Source organism: Schistocerca cancellata, chromosome 10 (assembly GCF_023864275.1).
Source record: "Schistocerca cancellata isolate TAMUIC-IGC-003103 chromosome 10, iqSchCanc2.1, whole genome shotgun sequence".
Lineage (NCBI taxonomy): Eukaryota > Metazoa > Arthropoda > Insecta > Orthoptera > Acrididae > Schistocerca > Schistocerca cancellata.
The window spans coordinates 54164007-54190292 of record NC_064635.1 but is presented as its reverse complement, the minus strand read 5'-3'; the positions used below and the strand labels follow the sequence as shown (position 1 = coordinate 54190292).

Genomic DNA, 26286 nt, shown 5'->3' with positions numbered 1-26286 from the left:
ACACCTTCAGTGATTTTAATTTTGTGAAAATGTTTGTACTTCATGATACTCAGAAATCTTCTAATATTCATTTTTTGAGAATCATGCTGTACTGATTTTTGTAACTGATGCCCAGCACCAACCTTCCTGTGAGTTTGAAATTAATTGGAGAGGACCATTCCATGACGCCCTCTTGTTAGTTTTTAATCTTCCTACCTCAAAGAGATAAAGGAATTAGCCTCAATTAAGTTTTAAGAAACTTAGAAATTGGAAGTATGTATGCTATACCCTTCCTTTCCTACACAGTACTTACTACGTTTACACTAGATTATCCACAACACCAAGAAAAGCTTCATTGAAAAAGAGAAGGTATTAATATCTAGCAAAGTGTTAAGACATCTTTGCTGGAAGTATCCTTGTGCAGAAGTGAAATGTTGGCTATAAACAGAACAGACAAGGAAAAAAAAAATGTTTTCACTCTTTTTATGACTGTAACACCAATATTTATTAAGGAACAGAAAAAATTTCAAAACTAAGAATAATGTGAGAAAATGTAGAAACTAGTTATTTATCAGCAGTGTTCAAACTGAACAGCTGATAATGCAGATTGATGGAATCCAACACACTGCTAATTGTTGCATGGTATTTTGGCACATTAATTTACTTGGCTACTTTCAACTCGCTGATTGTAACTTGTCTCGTGCTATAAGCATTGTGCTTCACATGCCGCCTCACTGAAAAAATAAATCTATAGAGGTAAAATCTGGTGAGCGTGGAGGGTACCCGGTACTGCCTCTTACTTCTGTTGATCTGCCCGTAAGTGTTCAACAAGGTAGTGGGGAGGTGCTCAAATTGAACTGGAAATACCATTCTCCATCCTGAAACATCTCATACTGATAAACCACACCACACTGTAACTCCTGGTAGATTCACAAGGTGTTCCACTGTTAAGTGTCACATGGTGTTCCACTGTCACATGAGGATTCTCAGCTGGCCAGTAGGTATAATTGTGACGATTAACTGAATGATTTAACTTAAAAGTGGCATCATCACTCCAAAAATCCTTGTATGGGAATTTTTTGTCCTCTGGGCATCTTGCTTGATACCACTCACAAAATTCAATTTTCCAGTCATGATCATTCTCATTCAGAGCCTGGAGTAATCTAGGAATAAAACTTTTCCATTGGATATGCTTCCAAATGTGATGGACACTTGTCTTTGGAATTCCCCTTGCCGCACAGACTTTCTAGGAGATTATTGAAACCTTTCAATGACTTTTCTTTCTCTTGTGGAACTGTGGATGATCATAGTCTTCTAGAATAGTTCTTGTTGGCACTCTGGACAGTTCCTGCTTCCTCAAATTTATCTCACAAATGAGTAATTGTGAGTCAAGTTGGTGCATTTTGTTGAAACTTTGCATTCCACTTAAATTCTCAGTCTTCCAGTAGCACTTTAGAATGAACTTTCTTTGTTTAATTTTCAGCATGCCTTTAACCATTTTTCAAGCCATCACACCTGAAAAAAAGGAAAAAATTATTGTAATTATGGACTGTAAAAGGGTGTATACTTTTCTTGAGATACCCTATAATAGATGGGTAGTTTGGGTAACTAAGTGGTACTGAATGGAATTCGGAAGATCAAATTTGTGGCATAATCACTAAAAGAAGGGATAGGCTATCTGTATCTGCACACACAATCCACAAACAACCCTTGTACCAATACTAGTCACTTCCTTCTGTTCCAGTTGCAAATGGAGCAAGGGAAGCTACATCTATCTATATACCTCCATACAAGCCTTAATTTCTCTTATCTTGTCTTTGCGGTCCTTACGAGAAAAGTATGTTGGTGGTGATAGAATAGTTCTACAGTCAGCTGCAAATGCCAGTTCTCTAAATTTTATCAAAAGTGTTTCATGAAGAGAACTTTCTCTTCCTTCCAGGTATTCCCATTTAACTTCGCAAAGCATCTCCGCAATACTTACACATTAATTGAACCTACCAGTAACAAATCTAGCAGCTCAACTCTGAACTGCTCACGTATCTTCAAAAAAATGACCTGGTGAGGGATCTCAAACACTTGCGCACAACTCTGAGAATGGGTTGCAGAAGCATGCTATTTTGCAGCTTCGTTTATATATGACCTACACTTTCCTAAAATTATCCCAATAAACCAAAGTCAAACATTCGGCTTCCTATTACTGACCCTATGTGCTCATTCCATTCCATTTCTTATTACTTTGCAACGTTACACTTAGATATTTAATCACTGTAACTTTTATTTTATTTTATTTGTTTATTTAGCAGCTTATGACGTACATCAATGGAGTAAGTCCAAGTACATATTTGCTTTGTAAACTGAATGGATTTTATGAGGCATACATAATCTATGTACCTAAATTACAGAGCATTTAATTGCAATGATTCTATGCTATGGGTCCATCATTTTATATATACGGTATAATACAGTCACATAGCATATACAAATTCTAGATCCCATTTTGTTTACATTTATATAAAAAAAATTAACAGCAATAATACTGTGAAAAACAAAATTTACTGAAGATTGATAGATCAGTGTGTAATGCAGAAATAAAGCAACACATTCCTGGCTTCACAAGTGACAACAGTAGCAATCTCATGACAAACAAAAATTGATTGTCATAGCAGCTTTTATACACCTGGTACAGTGTTCTACCACAAGATGTTGGGCACATTCAGAGGTGACGACATGTATTCCCATAAGCATAGTAAAAGAATTAACCAATTGGGTTCCTTTCGGAGTATGCTGATGCATTAGCTCTCATACTTAACAATCATATACAACCATTCGCTTGATGAAAGATCCGTACCCAAAGACTGGAAAGTTGCACGGGTCACACCAATATTCAAGAGAGGTAGTAGGAGTAATCCACTAAATTACAGGAGCATATCATTAACATCGATATGCAGCAGGATTTTGGAACATATATTGTGTTCAAACATTATGAATTACCTCAAGGAAAACTGTCTACTGACAGTAAACATGGGTTTAGAAAACATTGTTCCTGTGAAACACAACTAGCTCTTTATTCACGTGAAGTGTTGAGTGCTACTGACAAGGGATTTCAGATCGATTTGGTATTTCTGGAAGGCTTTTGGTACTGTACCACACAAGCAGCTTGTAGTGGAATATTGTCTCAGTTATGTGACTGGATTTGTGATTTCCTGTCAGAGAGGTCACAGTTCGTAGCAAATGACAGAATGTCATTGAGTAAAACAGAAGTGATTTCTGGCATTCCCAAAGCTAGTGTTATAGGCACTTTGCTGTTCCTTATCTATATAAACGATTCGGGAGACAATCTGAGCAGCCGTCATAGGTTGTTTGCAGGTTACACCGTCGTTTATCGACTAATAAAATCATCAGAAGATCAAAACAAAATCACAAAACGATTTAGAAAAGATATCTGAATGGTGCAAAAATTGGCAGTTAACCATACATAATGAAAAATGTGAGGTCATCCATATGAGTGCTAAAAGGAATTCACTAAACTTTGGTTACACGATTAATCAGTCTAATCTAAAAGCTGTACATTCAACTAAATACCTAGGTATTACAATTATGAAAAACTTAAATTGGAAGGAAGACATAGAAAATGTTGTGGAGAAAGCTAACCAAAGACTGAGTTTTATTGGCAGGACACTTACTTGTATGAATACCAAGAGCTCAGACAGAAACCCAGTTCTAAGCAAAGAAGGGAAAGCAGAAAGGTGGAAGGAGTATATAGAGGGTCTATACAAGGGCGATGTACTTGAGGACAATATTATGGAAATGGTTATGGAAATGGAAGAGGATGTAGATGAAGATGAAATGGGAGATATGATACTGCATGAAGAGTTTGACAGAGCACTGAAAGATCTGAGTCGAAACAAGGCCCTGGGAGTAGACAACATTCCATTAGAGCTACTGACGGCCTTGGGAGAGCCAATCCTGACAAAACTCTACCATCTGGTGAGCAAGATGTATGAGACAGGCGAAATACCCTCAGACTTCAAGAAGAATATAATAATTCCAATCCCAAAGAAAGCAGGTGTTGACAGATGTGAACATTACCGAACTATCAGTTTAATAAGTCACGACTGCAAAATACTAACGCGAATTCTTTACAGACGAATAGAAAAACTAGTAGAAGCCGACCTTGGGGAAGATAAGTTTGGATTCCGTAGAAATGTTGGAACACGCGAGACAATACTGACCCTACGACTTATCTTAGAAGCTAGATTAAGGAAAGGCAAACCTACGTTTCTAGCATTTGTAGACATAGAGAAAGCTTTTGACAATGTTGACTGGAATATTCTCTTTCAAATTCTGAAGGTGGTAGGGGTAAAATACATGGAGTGAAAGGCTACTTACAATTTGTACAGAAATCAGATGGCAGTTATCAGAGTCGAGGGACATGAAAGGTAAGCAGTGGTTGGGAAGGGAGTAAGACAGGGTTGTAGCCTTTTCCCGATGTTATTCAATCTTTATATTGAGCAAGCAGTGAAGGAAACAAAAGAAAAATTCAGAGTAGGTATTAAAATCCATGGAGAAGTAATAAAACTTTGAGGTTTGCCGATGACATTGTAATTCTGTCAGAGACAGCAAAGGACTTGGAAGTGCACTTGAATGGAATGGATAGTGTCCTGAAAGGAGGATATAAGATGAATATCAACAGAAGCAAAACGAGGATAATGGAATGTAGTCGAATTAAGTCGGCTGATGCTGAGGGAATTAGATTAGGAAATGAGACACTTACAGTAGTAAAGGAGTTTCGCTATTTGGGGAGCAAAATAACTTATGATGGTCGAAGTAGAGAGGATATAAAATGTAGACTGGCAATGGCAAGGAAAGCGTTTCTGAAGAAGAGAAATTTGTTAACATTGAATATAGATTTAAGTGTCAGGAAGTCATTTCTGAAAGTATTTGTATGGAGTGTAGCCACGTATGGAAGTGAAACATGGACGATAAATAGTTGGGACAAGAAGAGAATAGAAGCTTTGGAAATGTGGTGCTACAGAAGAATGCTGAAGATTAGATGGGTAGATCACATATCTAATGAGGAAGTATTGAATAGGATTGGGGAGAAGAGAAGTTTGTGGCACAACTTGACTAAAAGAAAGGATCGGTTGGTAGGACATTTTCTGAGGCATCAAGGGAGGTAGAAATTGTAGAGGAAGACCAAGAGATGAATACACTAAGCAGATTCAGAAGGATGTAGGCTGCAGTAGGTACTGGGAGATGAAGGGGCTTGAGCAGGATAGAGTAGCATTGAGAGCTGCATCAAACCAGTCTCTGGACTGAAGAGCACAACAACAACTTAGAAAATGTAACAGACCTACTAAGAAGACTGCCTACACTACGCTTGTCTGTCCTCTTTTAAAATACTGTTTCGCAGTGTGGGATCCTTACCAAATAGGACTGAAGGAGCACATTGAAAAAGTTCCAAGAAGGGCAAAATATGGGAGAGTGTGTCACAGAAATGATACAGGATTTGGGCTGGACATCATTAAAAGAAAGACGTTTCTCACTGTGATGGAATCTTCTCACGAAATTCCATTCACCAACTTTCTCCTACGAATGCGAAAACAATTTGTTGACACCAACCTACAGAGGGAGAAACGATCACCATGATAAAATAAGGGAAATCAGAGCTCATAAGGAAAGATACAGGTGTTCGTTCTTTCCGCGTGCTATACGAGATTGGAATAATAGAGAATTGTAAAGGTGGTTCGATGAACTCTCTCCCAGGCACTTAAATGTGATTTGCAGAGTATCCATGTAGATGTAGAAGTCGCTGTTAAGTACGCTTCACACAGTCCAGAAACGGAAATATTAATTTTGAGGTTAAGTATACTTCCCCCATTTCATAGAAAAGTTGCTTTGATAGTATGCATATTCCCCACTGGCATTATTTGGTGGGATGCGTAACCCACTCAGCCCTACAAGCCATAATGCACAATGAACACTCATTACAGCTGGTGCAGCAAACTACCACTAGATGCCAGCGTACAGAGGTAGTAAGATGTATTCCTATGAATGCAATAAATAAATACAGTTGGTGGAAAGTATACTTCCTGTGGCCTGTGAACAGGTTAAGCAGGAAATAACATCAAATGGCACTTCAAGGAGAATCTATTTTTGCTTTATTCACAGTAATGCACCCACCACCAAACACCGCACTGTGCACACAGATCAACATGCATTCTCTGGAAACAACAGTCAGTTACATGGCAAGAGGATAATTAACAGTTTCGTATGTTAGTTTCTTCTCACTCAAATCACGTACAGAGTGTGGGACATATGACTGCTTAAATGCATCTGTGTATGTTGCAATTAGTCCAATTTTGTCTCTGCAGTCTGTACGGGAGCGATGCATAGCTGGCTGAAGAAGTACTTAACATTCTTATCTTGATACGAATTCTTGGGACAAGGCTTTCATGGGTTAATTTGTATCTATTGTCAGGAATCTGTCAATTCATGCTTTTCAACATTTCCTTAACTCAAACAAACCTGTGACCATTTATGCAACCTTTCTTTGTACATGTTCAATATCCTGTGTTATTCTTGTCTGCTACAGGTCCCATACACCTAAGCAGTATTCTTAAATCGGATGTACGCTGACATTAACAAATGCCTCCTCTGTAAACTGACTGCTATTTCTCACCTGACAATGAAATTAATTCTGTCATGTGCCTACTTACCACTCACAGCCTACAGATTGTTACAATCAGGTATTTGTATTAAATGACTGATTACAATATTGAAACAGTTATTTTGCAGTCTAAGATATTAATTTTTTCATTTTTAGTTAAGTGCATTATTTTACTTTTCTGAGCATTTGATAAAAGTTGCCAATCTTTGCCACTCTTATCAAGATCGAAGAGAGTATTTGTGCAGCTTTTGGGAGACACTACTTCATTATAAATAACTGAATCAGCTAGAAGTCTGGGGGCTACTACTAATATTGTCAACAAGGTCATTAATATACGAGGTCCATATTAAGGAGCACACTTCTCTGGGACACATCTGAAATTACTTCCACATTCACTGATGACTCCCAAAATAAGGTAACATGCTGTGTCCTTCCCTGACAACAAATCCTCAATCCAGTCACAAACACTGCTTGATAAACCATATGATCATAATTTCGATAGTAAGTGAAGCTACTGTACTCTTGAGCTTAAATGCTTTTCAGAAATCTACCTGGCTGCCTTGATCCAAGCCTTTCACGATATCATGAGAAAGGCATAAGCTGGGTTTTGCACTATCAACGTTTCCAAAACATATGCAGGTTGGCCTGGAGCTCATTCTGTAGAATATACCCCAAGCTCACTTTGAAATGAGGGTTTAGTGTAAATCATTTCATACAATATTATTGTTTTCTCAACAAAATGTTCATCCTACACAGCTGCAGAATGACTATTAAAATTAGAGTTTATGTTGTCCTACAGAATGAAGAAACAGTGGCACTCAGTGTCAGGGAAAGAAATTTGACTTTGATAAATTAGTCATATCAAATGGTTCAAATGGCTCTGAGCACTATGGGACTCAACATCTTAGGTCATAAGTCCCCTAGAACTTAGAACTACTTAAACCTAACTAACCTAAGGACATCACACACACCCATGCCCGAGGCAGGATTCGAACCTGCGACCGTAGCAGCCTCGCGGTTCCGGACTGCAGCGCCAGAACCGCACGGCCACCGCGGCCTGCTTAGTCATATCAGATGTGAATAAACTCACCTGAACACACAAGCTGGCTATCACAGCCTCGGTTACTTCACTTAATAATATTTTAGTCATTGCTCCATTATGTGACCAACCATGAGATAAAGTGACAACTATTGGGAATTGTGCTTCTCTTATTTCAAATGTACATTACAAAACTAATCAGTTGTATCATTACTAGCAACAACATAATGCTGAAAACAGATGAATCCATTGTCAATTAAAGGAACTAAAATGTTCTTATTTAAAGAAGAAGTAAATATAAACATTTTATTGTTACACATCTCAAATCATTATAAAACTATAAAGGTACAGTTTTCTCAACTGAAAATGGATATTTACTTACATAAGCTTTCACTCTGTTTGGCATACAGCATTTTAAACACAACATTTATACTAAATATTTTGGCATACAGCATCCTATTTAATTTTAAACACAACATTTATACTAAATAAAATAAGTCATGGTTTCCAATTTTGCACTTTTAAGTCGACTTCATAACCTTTTACATCCAATAAATACTGCCTTATTTACTTAGTTTGGCATATGTCTTACTTTTAAGCACTGAACATTTTGTTTTATTTAGTCTGTGGGCCATTTCATGTCAACTCAATCAAACCATCTAACCCTCTATCTCTGATTTGGAATAAATGTTACTATTTGCTATCCCTACAGGGATAAGTACTTGTACCAAATTTTAGCATTTTCTATCTCTCCATTTTCATTTTTCAGCATTCCAAGGCTTGGAAGTTTTGGTATTTTGAACACCGTAGTTGCACTAAATGAGACTAATATTTTAAAAATAAATCACACTTTTTTAATTTTGTCATCCAATCTGTATGAAATTGGGTGGTAATATAATCTGAAATATTAGAATTGTAAACAAAATTACAAAATACTTCTAACTAAACTCATCAAGCATCAAAAAGCTGTATTTACATTTATGTCATCCGTTTTGTAAAATGGAAAAGAATCCTCACAATATTTTTGCCTCAATGCCTGGGCTATGAGATGGGAAAGTAAAATTAGTGGAGTTTTTGTATCTGTATGGTATTTTTCCTGTTATAATGGTAATTTCAAGTCGGTATTCATTTGATCATCTTATGAAATCTGTTATTATCCCAACTTTTGTCATTTTTTGTTTTCAATGTTATCCCTCTTCATAAGAAATATTTTATTTAAGAACCAAGGCAGTGACAGCAGTTTTGGACCATATGTTAATGACAAAACTAAAATGACAAGTAATTAAACTTACAAAACAAACTGGCTCAAGCAATAGCATTTCAAAAATAAGTTAATACAATAACAAAACTTTTGATTGATTAATTCAATTTTTTTATAACTAAGTGTGAAGTTTAAGTACACTCATGTACCAAAAAAACACCTTGAATGACTATAGATAGGGCATTCATATTCACAGGACATGTACATTAGTATGTTCTGCAGAAACAATTAACATTTCAGTTTTGATTTAGCATAGGTCCCATTGCCTAGTAGGCACAAGGTCCGCCACGGGTCCTGATAACTAGTTCCATTCACGATGGCACGAACACATATATGGTGCGAATAGCATCCTGTGATATAGCCATCCGTGCAGCATTCATCAGGTTCCAAAGTTCATCTGTGGTGGTTGGCATCGGGTCACACTGATGCACCCTTCGTTTGATCATATCCCACACATTTTCAACTGGCAACAATTCATGTGATCCGATGGGCCAGGGCAAAATGCTGACATCCTGTGACACCAAGAAGGCATGTGTTGGTGCAGCAACAAGTGGTCATGCATTGTCTTGCTAAAAAATGGTGTCTGAGGTGGTGTGTTGTGCAGAAAGGATATGGTTACAGGTCTCAGGATGTCATTCACATAGGTCGTAGTGCCCTGGACAAACACCAACTGTGATGTGTTGTTGTACCCAATAGCACTCCACACCACAAGACATTGAGTTGGCATTGTAGGCATATGTCTTGTGTGAATGTGGTCACTGTTGACACTGCTCTCCCTGTCTGTGGCAAACCAAAATGCGACCATCATTTTGAAACAAACAGAAACTGGATTCAGCCAAAAACACTATTTGATGCAATTCTTGTTCCCAATGATGTCATTCCATACACCACTGCTGTCTAACATGTTAGTGCACATTCATCAAAGGGAGGCAGAGGAAGTGGGCCATGTGCACTTAACCCATGCCGTAATAAATGACGACTATTGTGACACCTGATAGTGTTTAATGCGTTACACTGTTCCACTGTTGCACCAGAGCCAAGGAGGACACAGATCCCAATGCCACTTACATGAGATGTCAATCTTCTCAATGCATTACATAGCCTAATAGTCAATACAGCGTAATTGCCATTCTAGCAACATTCACATGTTCTGTTAAATGAAAATAGTCCCCCTCCCCCTTTTTGATTACACTAAAGTGTTCAGTAACTATTATGTGGGAGTCACTGGGTTGAGCATGCACAATACTCTCACTAACCTGCAGTCTCCACCCAATTTTATATACACTTCAAATACAACACTACTAATGTTCATAGAGCGCTAATTACACTTTCTGATATACATGTTGCATCAAAGCTGAAAAGAAAAATCAGCCCTTGACAATTGTACACATGATGTAGACAGTTATTTTAAAAAAATAAAAATTACAATTTTCAACCAACTAAACTGAAGCTGTTACTACATAGATTTCTGTGAACTATACATTTTTCTACAGCTTACGATGTTTGATAATGTGTGGCAACATCACATTGTTATACACAAATTACCATCACTCCGTTATAAATATTCAAATTAAAACGTGGAAGCAATAGCAGTGCTTGGTACTCTGTGTTACACATTTTTGGCAACTGTACGTAATGTAACTATTACCTAATGACAAAATCGTAATGAATTGTACACTACGACGTGAAACCACTTCTACGCATCGAAATATCAAGTTCTCTCAGTAAATGACGCTTCACTCAACATCTCAGAAAAACAATGTACGAACATATTACTTCAAAATAACCGTGACTTTTCTTGGATTTTTTATCTACTTGTTCTACGGAGATAAATTATTACGGGCATTTTTTATTTTTCGGCATAGCATTTCACATATAAAAACTTAATCACTTAATCAACGAAAAGAATTAAAAATATCGCTATGCACAACAGATGAATTAGTTTTAATTACCAAAAAAATATGAATATTGAATATCCTTTTGAGACCACGTAACAGCATTTGCAAAACTTGTGTATGAACTCCTTCCACACCCAGCGAGTCTCGCAAAGAAGAAACAACAATGACCCAAAAAACTGAACATGATAAATTATATACCATCCAATCAGAAATTATGATGTACACTACAGAAATTAAGATGTACACTAGAGTTCTAACCACCAGCGCGGATGCCGCGATGTTATTGTTTCGTGTTTACGGGGATACACGCTGGTTCGTAGTGGCTGTGAGTAGTGAAGATGTCTCATGTTGTCACGTCTAGATGGCACTACGATACAAATTTTGTCCATCTGATGACATACGTAACTAAGACGCTGTTTGCAGCAAAACCTATTTGTTTGCACATTAACATAACGACCGTATTTATTTATTTAGTCTCTGTACTATGAGAGTCACCACGGAGAAAAGATAGCGATTTTTTTAAGCTATATTGTGAAAGTTCTCATACACAGTCGCGACTGCGTTAAGGCATAAGTTCTCCCAGAACGGACACTCGTGTACCTTTGCGCAGTGGCAATATCGTAACCAATGAGGTTTATCCGAGGTGCGATTATTGCTAGTTGAAAACTTTTACCAATACCCCGCCTAGTGGACGTGAAATACCGTCCGCTACGGCAATTTTTGCAAACTCCTACGGGAGTCATAATTAAATTCAAACACATAAAAGTTAGGAATATCATAAAGGCCATTTCTTACTTCCCATCATCAATAACAGACCCAGCGAAGGGGCTTTGCGTTCCTCATATATATAAGTAACGGAACTGTAAAGATTTTCGTGGCAGTTGCAGACAATTACCTCGTGTTGCGAGTTATAGGTCGATACACATATTACAAGAAGGGGCTTTGCGTTCCTCTTATATATAAGTAACGGAACTGTAAAGATTTTCGTGGCAGTTGCAGACAATTACCTCGTGTTGCGAGTTATAGGTCGATACACATATTACAAAGTAATTTTCCCTGTCTTCTGATTGATTCTAATAGCCGTAGAGCAATTTCCAATGGGGTTCCAGGCTGTCACTAGTGCAGATGGGCGTCACACTGAGCAACTTTTGTAACCTTGTACGCAATTAACAAATCTTACCGTCTCATGTGGAAATTGAATTTCAAAGGTTTATTCGTTGTTTCTTTTTCGCATGTCCTTACAAAAGTTTCATTGTCCTACGATCACTCCTTTTTCATTGGGATTTTTCTTGGATGCCACTCCCAGCGATTTGTATTCTATCCGAATAAACAGCGATATTTTATGAGACGAAAAGGCCCTTTTCAAAGCACCCTATCTAAATAAGAAAAATAACCAAAACTTCTTATGACTAAAAACGTACTATGGGTTCCACACAAACTTCATTACATATAAAGACAGTTTTTCTATGCCGGGAATCGAGAATCTCCACCATTTTTGCCGGTTTTCGGCACTGATACTGGCAAGATATCGATCCCAGGGATTCCAAGATTTTCAAGAATGTTATGGTTTTATTGCCTGATATAATTACAGATTCACTATACTCGGATCTTATTCCTTTACTTGCACTATGAAACCTTGCTTCTTGCCAAACTTCATTATTGTAGGTCAACGTGGAGTACTCTTATCGGTTTTGACGAGCGAGTTTGCGAATATCAAAATATGTGACGTAAATGACCATATCTTTTGATTGCATTGACTGAGAAGCTTTAATCTTTTACCCACCAAGGAACCGTAAGATAACAAACGGCCAAAACTTTTTTTTTACGTATTTATAAAATTACAGTTTTCGATTTATTCCCTTTAGCTGTACTGCGAAACTTTGTTTCTTGCCAAATTTCGTGATTCTAGGCAAACAAGAAGTATCCCATTGGTTTTGATGAGTAAGTTTGAGAGTCTCAAAATATGTGTCATACATGGCCGTATCTTTTGACTGCATTGACTTACAAGCTTTAACTTTTTATCCTGGCAATGGACTGTAGGCCTTAGTATGTGACCTACATCTCAACTTCATAAATCTACCCGTTCCTGAGAAGTACAGTTTTTAACAGTGGACAGACAGGTGGACAGACAACAAAGTGATCCTGTATGGGTTCCGTTTTTACCGATTGTGGCGCGGAACCCTAAAAATATCTAGTGCAAATAAGCACGGGTCACCCAAAACAACACCGAACTTGCATGTACCTTTTGTGCAATAACTTCGTGGAAAGAAAATCTATCGAGCATTATGTGGAAACAGACAACGAAATGTAACACTATAGCGTATTCCCTGGAAGTGAGTAGTATCGCGGACTGTGTTTCGAATAAATAAGATTACGACTTGGCACACCTCGTAGGTGAGTGCCCTGCCTAGGAGTCTGCTTTCCGTATAGTTGAAAACAGATGAAACCATCGAACTGGCACTACGTAAGCGACATACGATTAATGAGAATGCCGCGCGGGATTAGCCGAGCTGTCTCGGGCGCTGCAGTCATGGACTGTGCGGCTGGTCCCGGCGGAGGTTCGAGTCCTCTCATGGGTGTGTGTGTTTCTCCTTAGGATAATTTAGGTTAAGAAGTGTGTAAGCTTAGGGACTGATGACCTTAGCAGTTAAGTCCCATATAGAATGAGATTTTCACTCTGCAGCGGAGTGTGCGCTGATATGAAACTTACTGGCAGATTAAAACTGTGTGCCCGACCGAGACTCGAACTCGGGACCTTTGCCTTTCGCGGGCAAGTGCTCTACCAACTGAGCTACCGAAGCACGACTCACGCCCGGTACTCACAGCTTTACTTCTGCCAGTACCTCGTCTCCTACCTTCCAAACTTTACAGAAGCTCTCCTGCGAAACTTGCAGAACTAGCACTCCTGAAAGAAAGGATATTGCGGATATGGCAGAAGTAAAGCTGTGAGTACCGGGCGTGAGTCGTGCTTCGGTAGCTCAGTTGGTAGAGCACTTGCCCGCGAAAGGCAAAGGTCCCGAGTTCGAGTCTCGGTCGGGCACACAGTTTTAATCTGCCAGGAAGTTTCATATCAGCGCACACTCCGCTGCAGAGTGAAAATCTCATTCTGGAAACATCCCCCAGGCTGTGGCTAAGCCATGTCTCCGCAATATCCTTTCTTTCAGGAGTGCTAGTTCTGCAAGTTTCGCAGGAGAGCTTCTGTAAAGTTTGGAAGGTAGGAGACGAGGTACTGGCAGAAGTAAAGCTGTGAGTACCGGGCGTGAGTCGTGCTTCGGTAGCTCAGTTGGTAGAGCACTTGCCCGCGAAAGGCAAAGGTCCCGAGTTCGAGTCTCGGTCGGGCACACAGTTTTAATCTGCCAGGAAGTTTCATATCAGCGCACACTCCGCTGCAGAGTGAAAATCTCATTCTGGAAACATCCCCCAGGCTGTGGCTAAGCCATGTCTCCGCAATATCCTTTCTTTCAGGAGTGCTAGTTCTGCAAGTTTCGCAGGAGAGCTTCTGTAAAGTTTGGAAGGTAGGAGACGAGGTACTGGCAGAAGTAAAGCTGTGAGTACCGGGCGTGAGTCGTGCTTCGGTAGCTCAGTTGGTAGAGCACTTGCCCGCGAAAGGCAAAGGTCCCGAGTTCGAGTCTCGGTCGGGCACACAGTTTTAATCTGCCAGGAAGTTTCATATCAGCGCACACTCCGCTGCAGAGTGAAAATCTCATTCTGGAAACATCCCCCAGGCTGTGGCTAAGCCATGTCTCCGCAATATCCTTTCTTTCAGGAGTGCTAGTTCTGCAAGTTTCGCAGGAGAGCTTCTGTAAAGTTTGGAAGGTAGGAGACGAGGTACTGGCAGAAGTAAAGCTGTGAGTACCGGGCGTGAGTCGTGCTTCGGTAGCTCAGTTGGTAGAGCACTTGCCCGCGAAAGGCAAAGGTCCCGAGTTCGAGTCTCGGTCGGGCACACAGTTTTAATCTGCCAGGAAGTTTCATATCAGCGCACACTCCGCTGCAGAGTGAAAATCTCATTCTGGAAACATCCCCCAGGCTGTGGCTAAGCCATGTCTCCGCAATATCCTTTCTTTCAGGAGTGCTAGTTCTGCAAGTTTCGCAGGAGAGCTTCTGTAAAGTTTGGAAGGTAGGAGACGAGGTACTGGCAGAAGTAAAGCTGTGAGTACCGGGCGTGAGTCGTGCTTCGGTAGCTCAGTTGGTAGAGCACTTGCCCGCGAAAGGCAAAGGTCCCGAGTTCGAGTCTCGGTCGGGCACACAGTTTTAATCTGCCAGGAAGTTTCATATCAGCGCACACTCCGCTGCAGAGTGAAAATCTCATTCTGGAAACATCCCCCAGGCTGTGGCTAAGCCATGTCTCCGCAATATCCTTTCTTTCAGGAGTGCTAGTTCTGCAAGTTTCGCAGGAGAGCTTCTGTAAAGTTTGGAAGGTAGGAGACGAGGTACTGGCAGAAGTAAAGCTGTGAGTACCGGGCGTGAGTCGTGCTTCGGTAGCTCAGTTGGTAGAGCACTTGCCCGCGAAAGGCAAAGGTCCCGAGTTCGAGTCTCGGTCGGGCACACAGTTTTAATCTGCCAGGAAGTTTCATATCAGCGCACACTCCGCTGCAGAGTGAAAATCTCATTCTGGAAACATCCCCCAGGCTGTGGCTAAGCCATGTCTCCGCAATATCCTTTCTTTCAGGAGTGCTAGTTCTGCAAGTTTCGCAGGAGAGCTTCTGTAAAGTTTGGAAGGTAGGAGACGAGGTACTGGCAGAAGTAAAGCTGTGAGTACCGGGCGTGAGTCGTGCTTCGGTAGCTCAGTTGGTAGAGCACTTGCCCGCGAAAGGCAAAGGTCCCGAGTTCGAGTCTCGGTCGGGCACACAGTTTTAATCTGCCAGGAAGTTTCATATCAGCGCACACTCCGCTGCAGAGTGAAAATCTCATTCTGGAAACATCCCCCAGGCTGTGGCTAAGCCATGTCTCCGCAATATCCTTTCTTTCAGGAGTGCTAGTTCTGCAAGTTTCGCAGGAGAGCTTCTGTAAAGTTTGGAAGGTAGGAGACGAGGTACTGGCAGAAGTAAAGCTGTGAGTACCGGGCGTGAGTCGTGCTTCGGTAGCTCAGTTGGTAGAGCACTTGCCCGCGAAAGGCAAAGGTCCCGAGTTCGAGTCTCGGTCGGGCACACAGTTTTAATCTGCCAGGAAGTTTCATATCAGCGCACACTCCGCTGCAGAGTGAAAATCTCATTCTGGAAACATCCCCCAGGCTGTGGCTAAGCCATGTCTCCGCAATATCCTTTCTTTCAGGAGTGCTAGTTCTGCAAGTTTCGCAGGAGAGCTTCTGTAAAGTTTGGAAGGTAGGAGACGAGGTACTGGCAGAAGTAAAGCTGTGAGTACCGGGCGTGAGTCGTGCTTCGGTAGCTCAGTTGGTAGAGCACTTGCCCGCGAAAGGCAAAGGTCCCGAGTTCGAGTCTCGGTCGGGCACACAGTTTTAATCTGCCAGGAAGTTTCATATCAGCGCACACTCCGCTGCAGAGTGAAAATCTCATTCTGGAAACATCCCCCAGGCTGTGGCTAAGCCATGTCTCCGCAATATCCTTTCTTTCAGGAGTGCTAGTTCTGCAAGTTTCGCAGGAGAGCTTCTGTAAAGTTTGGAAGGTAGGAGACGAGGTACTGGCAGAAGTAAAGCTGTGAGTACCGGGCGTGAGTCGTGCTTCGGTAGCTCAGTTGGTAGAGCACTTGCCCGCGAAAGGCAAAGGTCCCGAGTTCGAGTCTCGGTCGGGCACACAGTTTTAATCTGCCAGGAAGTTTCATATCAGCGCACACTCCGCTGCAGAGTGAAAATCTCATTCTGGAAACATCCCCCAGGCTGTGGCTAAGCCATGTCTCCGCAATATCCTTTCTTTCAGGAGTGCTAGTTCTGCAAGTTTCGCAGGAGAGCTTCTGTAAAGTTTGGAAGGTAGGAGACGAGGTACTGGCAGAAGTAAAGCTGTGAGTACCGGGCGTGAGTCGTGCTTCGGTAGCTCAGTTGGTAGAGCACTTGCCCGCGAAAGGCAAAGGTCCCGAGTTCGAGTCTCGGTCGGGCACACAGTTTTAATCTGCCAGGAAGTTTCATATCAGCGCACACTCCGCTGCAGAGTGAAAATCTCATTCTGGAAACATCCCCCAGGCTGTGGCTAAGCCATGTCTCCGCAATATCCTTTCTTTCAGGAGTGCTAGTTCTGCAAGTTTCGCAGGAGAGCTTCTGTAAAGTTTGGAAGGTAGGAGACGAGGTACTGGCAGAAGTAAAGCTGTGAGTACCGGGCGTGAGTCGTGCTTCGGTAGCTCAGTTGGTAGAGCACTTGCCCGCGAAAGGCAAAGGTCCCGAGTTCGAGTCTCGGTCGGGCACACAGTTTTAATCTGCCAGGAAGTTTCATATCAGCGCACACTCCGCTGCAGAGTGAAAATCTCATTCTGGAAACATCCCCCAGGCTGTGGCTAAGCCATGTCTCCGCAATATCCTTTCTTTCAGGAGTGCTAGTTCTGCAAGTTTCGCAGGAGAGCTTCTGTAAAGTTTGGAAGGTAGGAGACGAGGTACTGGCAGAAGTAAAGCTGTGAGTACCGGGCGTGAGTCGTGCTTCGGTAGCTCAGTTGGTAGAGCACTTGCCCGCGAAAGGCAAAGGTCCCGAGTTCGAGTCTCGGTCGGGCACACAGTTTTAATCTGCCAGGAAGTTTCATATCAGCGCACACTCCGCTGCAGAGTGAAAATCTCATTCTGGAAACATCCCCCAGGCTGTGGCTAAGCCATGTCTCCGCAATATCCTTTCTTTCAGGAGTGCTAGTTCTGCAAGTTTCGCAGGAGAGCTTCTGTAAAGTTTGGAAGGTAGGAGACGAGGTACTGGCAGAAGTAAAGCTGTGAGTACCGGGCGTGAGTCGTGCTTCGGTAGCTCAGTTGGTAGAGCACTTGCCCGCGAAAGGCAAAGGTCCCGAGTTCGAGTCTCGGTCGGGCACACAGTTTTAATCTGCCAGGAAGTTTCATATCAGCGCACACTCCGCTGCAGAGTGAAAATCTCATTCTGGAAACATCCCCCAGGCTGTGGCTAAGCCATGTCTCCGCAATATCCTTTCTTTCAGGAGTGCTAGTTCTGCAAGTTTCGCAGGAGAGCTTCTGTAAAGTTTGGAAGGTAGGAGACGAGGTACTGGCAGAAGTAAAGCTGTGAGTACCGGGCGTGAGTCGTGCTTCGGTAGCTCAGTTGGTAGAGCACTTGCCCGCGAAAGGCAAAGGTCCCGAGTTCGAGTCTCGGTCGGGCACACAGTTTTAATCTGCCAGGAAGTTTCATATCAGCGCACACTCCGCTGCAGAGTGAAAATCTCATTCTGGAAACATCCCCCAGGCTGTGGCTAAGCCATGTCTCCGCAATATCCTTTCTTTCAGGAGTGCTAGTTCTGCAAGTTTCGCAGGAGAGCTTCTGTAAAGTTTGGAAGGTAGGAGACGAGGTACTGGCAGAAGTAAAGCTGTGAGTACCGGGCGTGAGTCGTGCTTCGGTAGCTCAGTTGGTAGAGCACTTGCCCGCGAAAGGCAAAGGTCCCGAGTTCGAGTCTCGGTCGGGCACACAGTTTTAATCTGCCAGGAAGTTTCATATCAGCGCACACTCCGCTGCAGAGTGAAAATCTCATTCTGGAAACATCCCCCAGGCTGTGGCTAAGCCATGTCTCCGCAATATCCTTTCTTTCAGGAGTGCTAGTTCTGCAAGTTTCGCAGGAGAGCTTCTGTAAAGTTTGGAAGGTAGGAGACGAGGTACTGGCAGAAGTAAAGCTGTGAGTACCGGGCGTGAGTCGTGCTTCGGTAGCTCAGTTGGTAGAGCACTTGCCCGCGAAAGGCAAAGGTCCCGAGTTCGAGTCTCGGTCGGGCACACAGTTTTAATCTGCCAGGAAGTTTCATATCAGCGCACACTCCGCTGCAGAGTGAAAATCTCATTCTGGAAACATCCCCCAGGCTGTGGCTAAGCCATGTCTCCGCAATATCCTTTCTTTCAGGAGTGCTAGTTCTGCAAGTTTCGCAGGAGAGCTTCTGTAAAGTTTGGAAGGTAGGAGACGAGGTACTGGCAGAAGTAAAGCTGTGAGTACCGGGCGTGAGTCGTGCTTCGGTAGCTCAGTTGGTAGAGCACTTGCCCGCGAAAGGCAAAGGTCCCGAGTTCGAGTCTCGGTCGGGCACACAGTTTTAATCTGCCAGGAAGTTTCATATCAGCGCACACTCCGCTGCAGAGTGAAAATCTCATTCTGGAAACATCCCCCAGGCTGTGGCTAAGCCATGTCTCCGCAATATCCTTTCTTTCAGGAGTGCTAGTTCTGCAAGTTTCGCAGGAGAGCTTCTGTAAAGTTTGGAAGGTAGGAGACGAGGTACTGGCAGAAGTAAAGCTGTGAGTACCGGGCGTGAGTCGTGCTTCGGTAGCTCAGTTGGTAGAGCACTTGCCCGCGAAAGGCAAAGGTCCCGAGTTCGAGTCTCGGTCGGGCACACAGTTTTAATCTGCCAGGAAGTTTCATATCAGCGCACACTCCGCTGCAGAGTGAAAATCTCATTCTGGAAACATCCCCCAGGCTGTGGCTAAGCCATGTCTCCGCAATATCCTTTCTTTCAGGAGTGCTAGTTCTGCAAGTTTCGCAGGAGAGCTTCTGTAAAGTTTGGAAGGTAGGAGACGAGGTACTGGCAGAAGTAAAGCTGTGAGTACCGGGCGTGAGTCGTGCTTCGGTAGCTCAGTTGGTAGAGCACTTGCCCGCGAAAGGCAAAGGTCCCGAGTTCGAGTCTCGGTCGGGCACACAGTTTTAATCTGCCAGGAAGTTTCATATCAGCGCACACTCCGCTGCAGAGTGAAAATCTCATTCTGGAAACATCCCCCAGGCTGTGGCTAAGCCATGTCTCCGCAATATCCTTTCTTTCAGGAGTGCTAGTTCTGCAAGTTTCGCAGGAGAGCTTCTGTAAAGTTTGGAAGGTAGGAGACGAGGTACTGGCAGAAGTAAAGCTGTGAGTACCGGGCGTGAGTCGTGCTTCGGTAGCTCAGTTGGTAGAGCACTTGCCCGCGAAAGGCAAAGGTCCCGAGTTCGAGTCTCGGTCGGGCACACAGTTTTAATCTGCCAGGAAGTTTCATATCAGCGCACACTCCGCTGCAGAGTGAAAATCTCATTCTGGAAACATCCCCCAGGCTGTGGCTAAGCCATGTCTCCGCAATATCCTTTCTTTCAGGAGTGCTAGTTCTGCAAGTTTCGCAGGAGAGCTTCTGTAAAGTTTGGAAGGTAGGAGACGAGGTACTGGCAGAAGTAAAGCTGTGAGTACCGGGCGTGAGTCGTGCTTCGGTAGCTCAGTTGGTAGAGCACTTGCCCGCGAAAGGCAAAGGTCCCGAGTTCGAGTCTCGGTCGGGCACACAGTTTTAATCTGCCAGGAAGTTTCATATCAGCGCACACTCCGCTGCAGAGTGAAAATCTCATTCTGGAAACATCCCCCAGGCTGTGGCTAAGCCATGTCTCCGCAATATCCTTTCTTTCAGGAGTGCTAGTTCTGCAAGTTTCGCAGGAGAGCTTCTGTAAAGTTTGGAAGGTAGGAGACGAGGTACTGGCAGAAGTAAAGCTGTGAGTACCGGGCGTGAGTCGTGCTTCGGTAGCTCAGTTGGTAGAGCACTTGCCCGCGAAAGGCAAAGGTCCCGAGTTCGAGTCTCGGTCGGGCACACAGTTTTAATCTGCCAGGAAGTTTCATATCAGCGCACACTCCGCTGCAGAGTGAAAATCTCATTCTGGAAACATCCCCCAGGCTGTGGCTAAGCCATGTCTCCGCAATATCCTTTCTTTCAGGAGTGCTAGTTCTGCAAGTTTCGCAGGAGAGCTTCTGTAAAGTTTGGAAGGTAGGAGACGAGGTACTGGCAGAAGTAAAGCTGTGAGTACCGGGCGTGAGTCGTGCTTCGGTAGCTCAGTTGGTAGAGCACTTGCCCGCGAAAGGCAAAGGTCCCGAGTTCGAGTCTCGGTCGGGCACACAGTTTTAATCTGCCAGGAAGTTTCATATCAGCGCACACTCCGCTGCAGAGTGAAAATCTCATTCTGGAAACATCCCCCAGGCTGTGGCTAAGCCATGTCTCCGCAATATCCTTTCTTTCAGGAGTGCTAGTTCTGCAAGTTTCGCAGGAGAGCTTCTGTAAAGTTTGGAAGGTAGGAGACGAGATACTGGCAGAAGTAAAGCTGTGAGTACCGGGCGTGAGTCGTGCTTCGGTAGCTCAGTTGGTAGAGCACTTGCCCGCGAAAGGCAAAGGTCCCGAGTTCGAGTCTCGGTCGGGCACACAGTTTTAATCTGCCAGGAAGTTTCATATCAGCGCACACTCCGCTGCAGAGTGAAAATCTCATTCTGGAAACATCCCCCAGGCTGTGGCTAAGCCATGTCTCCGCAATATCCTTTCTTTCAGGAGTGCTAGTTCTGCAAGTTTCGCAGGAGAGCTTCTGTAAAGTTTGGAAGGTAGGAGACGAGGTACTGGCAGAAGTAAAGCTGTGAGTACCGGGCGTGAGTCGTGCTTCGGTAGCTCAGTTGGTAGAGCACTTGCCCGCGAAAGGCAAAGGTCCCGAGTTCGAGTCTCGGTCGGGCACACAGTTTTAATCTGCCAGGAAGTTTCAAGTCCCATATAATTTCACACACATTTGAACATTGGTTCAAAATTTGGAACATAGGCATTTTTTAATAAATAGAACTAACGGTTGATGTTATCCCTGGACATTAATTTTCAATCACCCCACAAGCCCGGTAATTGGTAAATGACAACATGTATAATTTATTTACGTTTATAACCTGCGGTTATACAATAACAGAGTGTAATAAATTTGACTTTATTATATTAGACCGGGTCTGGGCGAGCGCAGTCACGACACCCGAGTTCAACCGAAGTGCAGTGGGATCAGCTTATAAATTTATAAAACCTCACCCGAGGCGGAAGCGACGAGAAAAAACCGCGAGAGCTCAACAAAGAAACGAGGGATGTAAGAGCAGTGTGTCAAGAGCGACAATGTAACGATGCGACACGCATCAAGTCAATTACACGCAATACGCCACCGTTAATGATTTACAATGCATTACACACACTGATGTTTCAGTCGTAATTGAAGCCTGTTGTACACCTACAACGTGTAAGATCCACCCTTGCTTCTCGTGAAATATAATTTACGATTGCCCCCCCCCCCTCCCCCAGAAAGGTAATTAAATGAAGGGCAGATCCTCTAAAAAAATTATTTGGATTGCGAAGTGAAGACAGGATCAGGGAACGCAACTTTAAATGGTTTCACTACCATTTGTAAAATAAAAATAAATGTGTCATATACTTCGTGTTATTGTGTTCGAAGACTTGCAAAATAATGTTTGAGTATGCTACGTTTAATGTTATACTATTAATATTATCAGTCTTAATATCAGCTAGTTCAATATAATGACCATTTCAATGCGCATGTCTCCAATGTCGCAATCGAATTCTCTTCAAGAAAAACTGGGAACACGTCGGTCTCTATAAACTCTTTGGTGTGTACATTAAAAGTAATTCCGCTAAAGTATACGGCGTTCTGTTAACCATGAGACGTAACTTTTACCGACAGATGAAGGATTGCATTCGTCGATCACTAAAGTGCCTATTCTCATCGCACAGTAAAGAGAAATCGCAAGTGACGCGATTAAAACATACACCTTTATTCATCAGCCAATGCAAGCTCCGGCTTCCAAGAAAATGCTTCGATATGCATGCAGTATGACGCAAAATTATTGCCAGGCCGCAAGGTATTTGGCAACGTTAACGACATCGCTTTTTCTAATAATATTTATTCTAAAAAATGTGATTGTTCAAAGCAAAAGTTTTAAACACTAGGATTTATACGTTTTGATTTTCAATTACTGTTCATGTTAGACGATTAATAGGGAGGGGAGAAAAATTAGGATTTAACGTCCCGTCGACAAACAGATTAGAGACGATGCAAAAGCTCGGAATTCAACCGTTTCTTTTCAAATGAGCCATCCCAACACGTATCTGCAGCCGTTTGGAAATAACTAAAAAAGTATATCTGGATGGTCGGGCGTATTTTTAATAAGATCTGCATTGTTTATTTCTTTCGCCAACAGTTTCATTGTATTTCACAACGTGACAGAAAGTAGTTTTGTCGCGTACTTCGGCGACAGCAAAAAATAAATAAAGAGAAACGTCAGACTGTAGTTACAGATTGCTCTACCGACATTGCGCAATGCTGGCTTATGAAATGCAGAAACTTGAACAAACATTTTCTCGATAATTATTGGGTGGGGGAGGAGACCAGACAGCGAGGTCATCGGATTAGGGAAGGACGGGGAAGGAAATCGGCCGTGCCCTTTCAAAGGAACCATCCCGGCATTTGCCTGGAGCGATTTAGGGAAATCATGGAAAACCTAAATCAGGATGGCCGGACCCGGGATTGAACCGTCGTCCTCCCGAATGCGAGTCCAGTGTGCTAACCACTGCGCCACCTCGCTCGGTGGGTGTTGGCACTTGAGCCAAAACAGTTGCCCCATATTTTCACCCTTCTTTCATTCTACGAATTGTAGACTGTTTCTTTGCTTTGCTTTGCTTTGCTTTGCTACTAATTTATACGCACAGCGTAATCTCTCAGTATTACTCTTAGTCAACATTGTGGGTTTATCACGAATTAGCGCAATGGTCGTAACTGGTTATCAGTGCACTGTACTCCATTCGCCTGTTAATATGTAACTTTATTTGTTGCTTTCCTTGGGTTATATGCGGCCGATAAGAGGAATTAACAAAATAGTACAACAGTGGCTAGGAAAGTGCGAGTGTAGGTTGAGAGGTCTGTATGTGAAAGGGTGAGAAGCTAATGATCACGCCAGTGCTGGGGAAGACATGATTCTTGCAACGACTGCGTCTAACGTTTCGAATATATACATGCGAAGTACAATTATTTTGGTATCACGCCGTAAGTAGTAACAATGAGCTGTTGCATGGCGAACGCGCAAGAATTATTATTTTTTATTTATGTGAATTTGAAGAGTTCGACAGCTGAACAGATGAAAACAAATTGGAATACATTCATGTGGTTTCTGGTATTGCACTGAAGACTATTTATTTTCGAACTGATGTATTAAAACATGCGCACACACAATGAGAAGTTAGGCACGCCCCAGACTGCGGGAAGTTCAATGAATGATTATGGAAGATCAGAGTGAGCGAGGAAGCTGACATCACAGGCAGTTCACGTCCAAATCATACACCAGAAGAAAACTAAGGCAGTTGCATCAGGTGGAAACGTGTTACATGCTGTTTTTTGGGGATTCCTAGAGTGTATTTGTCGTAAGATTCCTCGGACAAATGTACACTTCACTAGGCCCTATTGTGTTCCATTATAAGACAAATTCAAACAGAAGTCGAGCAAAGAACGACCAGGGTAAGTTCCATCAGAACAACACACGCTGGAGCTGGATGAAATGGCAAGTGTCATGGCTCTTTAATGTCGCTTTCGAACTGACAATGTGTTATATCTCCCTCACACCCAACAGTATCCTACTAGGACCAGAAATCTCGGGACGTAAGGAATGCTGGCTCAAGAACTTTTAATTAAATTTTTAGAAATATGGAGGAATATGTGTTATCACAACCCAAGTTTATAAATTTAAAGAAACGCGAAGAAATATATACTTCGATGGGGAGAGCTGACAATGTGTGACCCAACCGGGAATCGAACCCGGGATCTCCTGCTTACATGGCAGACGCCCTATCCATCTGAGCCACCGAAGTCAGATGAATAGCGCGACTGCAGGGACATGCACGCTTCCCGTGAGACCCCCATGAATGTGGGTCGCACGCTTCCCGTTGAGACCCCCATGAATGTGGGTCGAGCTATTCGTCCTCGGTGGCTCAGAATGTAAGTAATAGATCCCGGGTTCGAGTCCCGGTCGGGCCACACCTTTTCAGCTGTCGCCATCGAGGTATGTCAACAACACCTGTCAGCAGCTGAGGGTTTCAATTAATTATCTTTTATTCTAAAGAAGCTGCACGGTCGTCAATTGTATCCGTTCTTTCGAGAACAGTTAATATCTTCATATGAACATGTACTACCGCAAAATTATTTTAGATTATAATTAGACCGGGTCTGTGTTAACGCAATCCCGACTGTCAAAAATTATAGACCCGAGTTACCCACATTAGGGGTAATCGCAGGGGTCAGCCCAACCGAAGTGCAATGGAAGAGCCTCGTGCTGGGGGAACCACCTTCATGATCACGGTATCCCCTGTGCCAGGTAAGTATGTATGCCTACACCGTTTTTTTTATTAATTCCCCATCGGGGCGGGCTGGCAGCAGCATATGCGCTGCTCTTCAGCCGAAAGACATAGAACAAACAATAGAAGACATAGATATAAAAAAGGGGGAACATCATGGAAGGCAATAGACAAAAAAACGGGGTGACTGTAAAATGGAGATAAAAAACTGTTTAAAAGTAGCACACACAAAAGGCCACACACTGCGACAATTAAAAGAACACAAGGCACAGTATGACTGGAGCATAAAAGGTATCGGCGAATGGCGTAGCACATAACAAACACTGACGGCGAACCTCAAGGCAGTACACAATTAAAATCACACCTCTTGACGCACAGGAGAAACAGCACTTAAGACAACACTGATGTGGCACACTGACGATGATCAAAACAGAGGATCTGCCAGGCGCAAGGAGATGAGGGAGACCGAGAGGGAGGGGAAGAGAGGGGGGAGATGAGCGGGTGGCGCGCTGAAGAGAGCCAGGTAGGGAGGGATGTGGGAAGGAAAAAGGCAAGTATGGGGTGCAGGGTCTCGGGGGGGGGGGAGGAGAAGGAAAATCCGCTCTGGGAGAAGGAGGGGAGAGGAAAAAGGGGGCCCTGGGGAGGAGGGGGCGGGGGGAAACAAGGCCAGGTTATAGTTGGAAGGAAGGGTAGATGTCACGGCGAAGTTCATCATCTGGGAGGGGGAGGCGTTGGAAATTGCCCTGATGAAGGAGATGGAGGGTGTGGAGGTGGAGAGAGGGAGGGATACAGCGATAGAGGCGCGGCAACGGGCGGGGGCTGGAGAGGAAGGAGGAAACCAGAGGGTGGGGGGGATCAAGCCTGCGGACAATGTAAAGGATGCGGAGATGTTGGAGGAACAGGAGGAGGTGGGGGAAGGGGATCAGTTCATACAGGAGCCGAGTGGGGGAAGGAAGGCGGATACGGAAGGCAAGGCAGAGCGCATGGCATTCAAGGATTTGGAGGGCCTTGTAAAATCGGGTGGGGGCAGAGATCCAGGCAACGCTGGCATAACAGAGGATAGGACAGACGAGGGATTTGTAGGTGTGGAGGATGGTAGAAGGATGAAATCCCCATGTCCGGCCAGACAGGAGTTTCAAAAGGCGGAGGCGGGAATGGGCTTTCTGCTGGACGGTCTGGAGATGAGGGGTCCAGGTAAGGTGTCAGTCGAGGGTGAGGCC

General features: G+C 43.4%; 1 long non-coding RNA gene and 3 other non-coding genes across 4 annotated transcripts; 1 reads left to right on the top strand and 3 right to left on the bottom strand.

Annotated features, from left to right (window-relative positions):
• Positions 1-1195: 1195 nt before the first annotated feature.
• Positions 1196-11179, bottom strand: LOC126106306 (uncharacterized). The gene is made up of 3 exons (XR_007523327.1): positions 10902-11179; positions 7740-7918; positions 1196-1494 (listed from the first exon to the last, which is right to left on the bottom strand). It is a non-coding gene; the product is annotated as an uncharacterized LOC126106306 (long non-coding RNA).
• A 266-nt stretch (positions 11180-11445) lies between these two features.
• Positions 11446-11586, top strand: LOC126107005 (U4 spliceosomal RNA). The gene has a single exon (XR_007523437.1). It is a non-coding gene; the product is annotated as a U4 spliceosomal RNA (small nuclear RNA).
• Positions 11587-24509: 12923 nt separating this feature from the next.
• On the bottom strand, positions 24510-24584 carry Trnat-ugu (transfer RNA threonine (anticodon UGU)). The gene has a single exon. It is a non-coding gene; the product is annotated as a tRNA-Thr (tRNA).
• A 347-nt stretch (positions 24585-24931) lies between these two features.
• Positions 24932-25094, bottom strand: LOC126107004 (U1 spliceosomal RNA). The gene has a single exon (XR_007523436.1). It is a non-coding gene; the product is annotated as a U1 spliceosomal RNA (small nuclear RNA).
• Positions 25095-26286: the final 1192 nt, after the last annotated feature.